This window comes from Argopecten irradians, chromosome 7, assembly GCF_041381155.1.
Source record: "Argopecten irradians isolate NY chromosome 7, Ai_NY, whole genome shotgun sequence".
Classification (NCBI taxonomy): domain Eukaryota; kingdom Metazoa; phylum Mollusca; class Bivalvia; order Pectinida; family Pectinidae; genus Argopecten; species Argopecten irradians.
In genome coordinates this window covers 37,751,878-37,757,662 of record NC_091140.1, presented here as the reverse complement: position 1 = coordinate 37,757,662, position 5,785 = coordinate 37,751,878, and the positions used below count along the sequence as shown (strand labels likewise).

Here is a 5,785-nt window from a genome sequence, read left to right as displayed (position 1 = left end):
TCTCATATTTGATTATGTCTTCTTGTTTTGTCAGTAATTCTTCCTTTTCATTTTTTAGTTTAGTAATATTGTTAGTAATTGTAGTTTTTGTTGAAATAAAGTTTTATCTAAGAATATCAATAAGGATTTCTTAAGAACTTTGGTGCAGTAGCTGTTGAAAGTCGATACTTGTAAACATGTTTTCATTTGAAACTGGTCACCATAGAAGTTACGATTATTGCCGAAAGGAAGTAGGAAAGGTCATGACCCGTTCTCGGAAGACTTCGGACAGACGTTATGTTTTTTGTTTTTTTTAGCACTCAGAGATGAGACATCAGACATGTAAGACGTTTTCAGTGTCAGCATCGTATTTGTCCAAACCCAAACACAGACGTTATGTAGTTACGGTAGTCACATGACATTTTCGGCAACAACGTTACAATGTCGGCTAACTTCGGCTTGTTTGACTAAACGGGAGCCACCTAGCGATGTTTAATATTTATTTGATTTTTTTTATCAAAAATTTCCGAATCAATATCGCCGATCTTGAATTCGATTTAGTCCTGTCTTTGCATGATTTACAACAGGATTGTTTTTCAAATTCTTCTAAATCATGACAAAATAGACATATACGGATATTGGGACTTTAAAATGATATTTTTATACCTATTTATGAAACATTCATCTAGAATATATTACTTTTCTTCACATTTAACATAATATACTTGAAATGTTTAATATACTCAATTGATTTATCAAGCACGCATCTACACTACATGTATATTAAATTTTCTTTAACTTTTCAGATAATAAATGTTTGTTGTTTACTTTAGAAATTCCAGCATGGCTTCTTCAGAACATCTATTTGTTGCCGCGATTGACTTCGGAACCACGTGCTCGGGGTACGCATTCTCTTCCCTAAATGACTATAAGCGAGACCCATTGAAAGTTTCCGCCAACACCTGGACAGCGGAGCAGCGACACTAATGTCCTTGAAGACATCCACGTGGGTTCTCTTTAAGCCCGACGGAACATTCCACTCCTTTGGATATGAGGCTGAAGATAAGTATTCTGATCTGGCTCTAGATGAGGAACAGAATGGATGGCGTTACTTCCGACGGTTTAAGATGCAACTTTATGAACACAAAGTGATGTGTTCTCCTCTAGAAACCTCGTTTTTATAATACATTTTTTACATATAAAACAATATGTTTATTATATCATTATCTTTATAATTTCTTTCTTTTACAAAATCACTTTTTATTGCTTAAGTATGTACTATATTCCTATATACGTTTACATTCTTTGACAGCAGGTAAAGATAACTTATACATATAGACAAAGGAATGTCGATATACCACGACAAAAATCGCAATAACAAGTAACATAATAAGTTTCATTTTATATATATGCAATCAATTATTTCCAACATGAACAGTATTGATTAATTAATTTCCTAAGAATACATTAAAAGACAAAAATTAATAAATAAATACATAAATAAAAAAAATGTACTTGTTCAGGTATTAATCAATTTGATACGAAAAATAGCATTATATATTTTTAAAGATTTGACAAAATCCAAGTAGAATATATTATCTGGTAGCTGAAAAAAATAATATTGTGGCTTAAATGTGTTTTAGAAAATAATGGTGTCATCTTTATATGACAAGTCTACCAATTGTGAACTTGACGTCTTGTGAGCGGTGCGGTAAATATTAAGAATGATTTCAATTTTAACGAATTTTATTTCAAAACATTGTTTGAAAAAATAGGAGAATAACCGTTATGTTAATTTTGGGCAAAATAATCAATAAAAGCATGTATATAATGCATATAATATAAATGCATAACAATTGAAAACATACAAAAAGTGTAGAATATTGTGTCAGAGTAATTTTCTGAGGCAGTGCTCCACAAGGACACATTTACACCATTTCGTATCCGGCCGAAAGGTATAGTAGGCCGGGTACCTATATTCGTTCTAATTACCTGGGTGCAACTCGGACTTTGGTATTAAACACATAATATGCAAATATAATATAAAAAGGCAAGTATTTAGTAACAAGTGCCAGGTAATACATTCGTTTCACATATAAAGGTTTATTATTTAATATATATCGTTTATAATTTGTTTTAAATATTTAATTACTATTCAGTGCTTAAACCGAAGCTTTAAGATAGAAGACGACCAGGGCCAGTCAATGCAGGCGATCAATGTGTTTACAGCAGTAATAAAGTAGCTCAAGGACCATATGATGACGACATGCAATAAACAGATGACAGGTATAAAGACCTCGGATATCCTCTTGGTCCTCACTGTCCCGGCAATCTGGTCTGACGCCTCAAAACAGTTTATGCGGGAGGCTGCTGTGGCGTTAAGGTTTTATACGAGTAATTTATGCTTCGGAAGTTTAAAAACTCCCCTTTTGGCGTTGCTTCAACGTTATCAAACTCATACTATCTACAGTATAATGTATACAGTGACCTAAATCATGTCCAGCAAAATCCCCTCAAAATAGAAATATGAAATCAGGGTTTTTTTTCGAAGGCCGGTATTAAAGGGGATCATCTAAAATAGCTCTGGAACCGGAAGCTGCATCTCTTAACTGCAAATACCTTCTTCAGGAACGGAAAGGAGAGGGTGGAATGAAGGCATTTAATTCTGGGTCAAAGTACGTTGTGTTAGACGCTGGAGTAGGTAAGGTGCGAATGCCTTTAACTTAGTGTCACCATACATTATTTTAAATCATTCACTACTTTCCATCCACCTTCCGTATAATGCCGGCTAGCTAGAGACTCAGTAAATGTCTGTCATACTTTAATTTTTAATTATTTGATGACATACAGAGGGTAAATTGGTGTTTGAAGCCTGTATGAGAGCATCAAATGAGCGGCAGATCAAATGTTTATTTTGATTATTGATTTGGACATTATTTTAACACTGAGAGAAGCATTGGTAATTGTGTTCAAAACCAAGATAACAGTGGCTGTAAATTTGGATGTATGATTACGCTTCTAAAATTGTTGCTACATGTATTAAATACTTCAATTTCTAGGAAGGACTATATACATTAATGTCCATGAGGTACAGCGGGATGGGTCTCTGAAGGAAATCCGAAAGGCCAATGGTGGAGACTGGGGAGGTACCAAGGTAGACCACGCCTTCCAACTTCTCCTATCAGGAATAATTGATAATGGCGCATTTTACAGATTTATGGAAAACAACATAGCAGACATGATCGAGTTTTTCCGCGATTTCGAAGAGAAAAACGAACAATAAAGCCCGATGCACGTTCTGATGAAAACACTACATTCAAGGTTCCAACAACCATGAATGATGTTTGTAGATATGAGAATAGACAGGACAATGCAACCATTGTAAAATCGAAATCAAATCTCAATCGGACCATGGCTCTTGTTGGTGATAAGCTGCGGATGAACGGCGATAGAGCAAAAGAACTCTTTAAGGACCCGGCACGGCACATCGTAGACCATTTGAAGAAGCTTTTGAGAGAGCCTTCTGCGAGAGGAGTGACAAGTATTCTGATAGTTGGAGGGTTTTCGGAGTCCCTCGTCCTTCAGAATGAAATTAAAAGAAACTTCCCAAGGCTCCGAATGATTGTTCCACAAGACGCCGGACTTGCAGTTCTGAAAGGCGCTGTTATCTTCGGACACAAACCAAGGGCCATCAAGTCACGGGTTTGTAAATACACATACGGTGTAAATGTGTCAAATCCGTTTAAAAATGGATTCCATGACATTTCCAAGCGTGTTGTGAAGTCAGATGGAAGGGTGTATTGTTCAAACATATTCAGTGTTCATGTACGAATAGGAGATTCTATTGATATCGGAAAACCGCAAGTAGTGCGATCTTACAGTGCGACAGAACATGATCAAACTTCAGGAACATTCCGTGTATATGCGTCTACAGAAAAGGAACCTATGTACGTGACGGACCCTTCATGTACCAAAAAAGGACAACTTACGGTCGCCATGCCCGACACGTCTAAAGGACTTGATAGGTCCTTTACAGCACAGATGACCTTCAGTAACACTGAACTCGAGAGGTGAAAGCCACCAGCGAAAATACTGGAGAGAAAGTAACCGCGGGGTTCGACTTTTTGTAATATGTGCAAATAACAGACATACAATGTTTATATTGAGGTGATTAGAATAGCAGCGGATCTTCAACGTGTCGAAAGATTAATTCTTTTCGATGAGTCTGAGAAATGGAAACAATAAATCGAGTTTGAAAACATAAACAACCCTATGAGATCACTCGAACTGTCTATTGGCTTGCATGACTTTTTCAGTGTAGAAGAATAAAAGATCATTTTCGCAATTAGGAGCAATTTAGTGATTACACATAAACATCGTGGTATATTGTACATCGATTCGTCTACACACAAGGCGGGTCATTCTGACCGGTTACTTTTCAAAAATTATGGGGGAACAATTGGTATATACAAAGCCTTGAGGTAAATCCTGTAAATCGCTACTTGTTCTAGAGTTCTCCATAGATTATAACCAAAATTGGCCACAAACATCCGTGGGAGAAGGGGAACAGAACTTGTATAAATTTTGGCTCTGACCCCCCGGGGGCAGGAGGGGCGGGGCCCAATAGGGGAAATAGAGGTAAATCCTATCAATCGCTACTTGTCCTAGAGTTCTGCATGGATTGTAACCAAATTTGGCCACAAACATCCTTGGGAGAAGCGGAACAGAACTTGTATAAATTTTGGCTCTGACCACTCGGGGGCAGGAGGGGCGGGGCCCAATAGGGAAATTTGAGGTAAATCCTGTAAATTGCTACTTGTCCTAGAGTTCTGCATGGGTTGTAACCAAATTTGGCCACAAACATCCTTGGGATAAGGGGAACAGAATTTATATAAATTTTGGCTCTGACCTCCTGGAGGCAGGAGGGGCGGGGTCCAATAGGGAAAATAAAGGTAAATCATGTAAATCGTTACTTGTCCTAGAGTTCTGCATGGATTTTAACCATATTTGGCCACAAACATCCTTGGGAGAAAGGTACCAGAACTTGTATAAATTTAGCTCTGACCCCGCAGGGGCAGGAGGGGCGGGGCCCAATAGGGGAATTCGAGGTAAATCCTATAAATTACTCCTTGTCCTAGAGTTCTGCAAGAATTGTGACCAAATTTGGCCACAAACACCCTTGGGGGAAGGGTTACAGAACTTGTATAAATTTTGGCTCTGATCTCCTGGGGGCAGGAGGGGCGGGACCCAATAGGGAATTAGAGGTAAATAAATTAATCTTTATCCAGAACATTACTTGGCATTGCAAACCAGGTGAACGATACAGGTCCTCTGGGCCTCTTGTTATTTATTACAACCCCCTGTGGTCTGATTACGTGTACCTATATATAACTTTTTAGCTCACCTGGCCCGAAGGGCCGGTGAGCTTATGTCATGGCGCGGCGTCCGTCGTCCGTCCGTCAACATTTCCTTTAAATCGCTACTAGTCATAGAGTTCTGCATGGATTGTAACTAAATTTGGCCACAAACATCCGTGGGGGAAAGTGAACAGAACTTGCATAAATTTTGGCTCTGCCCCCTGGGGGGCAGGAGTGGCGGGGCCAAATAGGAGAAATAAAGGTAAAAACTATAAATCGGTACTTGTCCTAGAGTTCTGCATGGATTGTAAACAATTTGGCACAATAAGAAGGGAACAGAACTTGCATAAATTTGGCTCTGACCCCTGTCGGCAAATAGGAGAAATAAGAAAAATATAATCGTATTGTCAGAGTTCTGGATTGTAAACAAATTTGGCCACAATCATCCT

General features: G+C 38.2%; 1 pseudogene; it reads left to right on the top strand.

Moving 5' to 3' along the window:
* Positions 1-4,124, top strand: LOC138328338 (heat shock 70 kDa protein 12B-like; annotated as a pseudogene).
* The last annotated feature ends 1,661 nt before the right edge of the window (positions 4,125-5,785 follow it).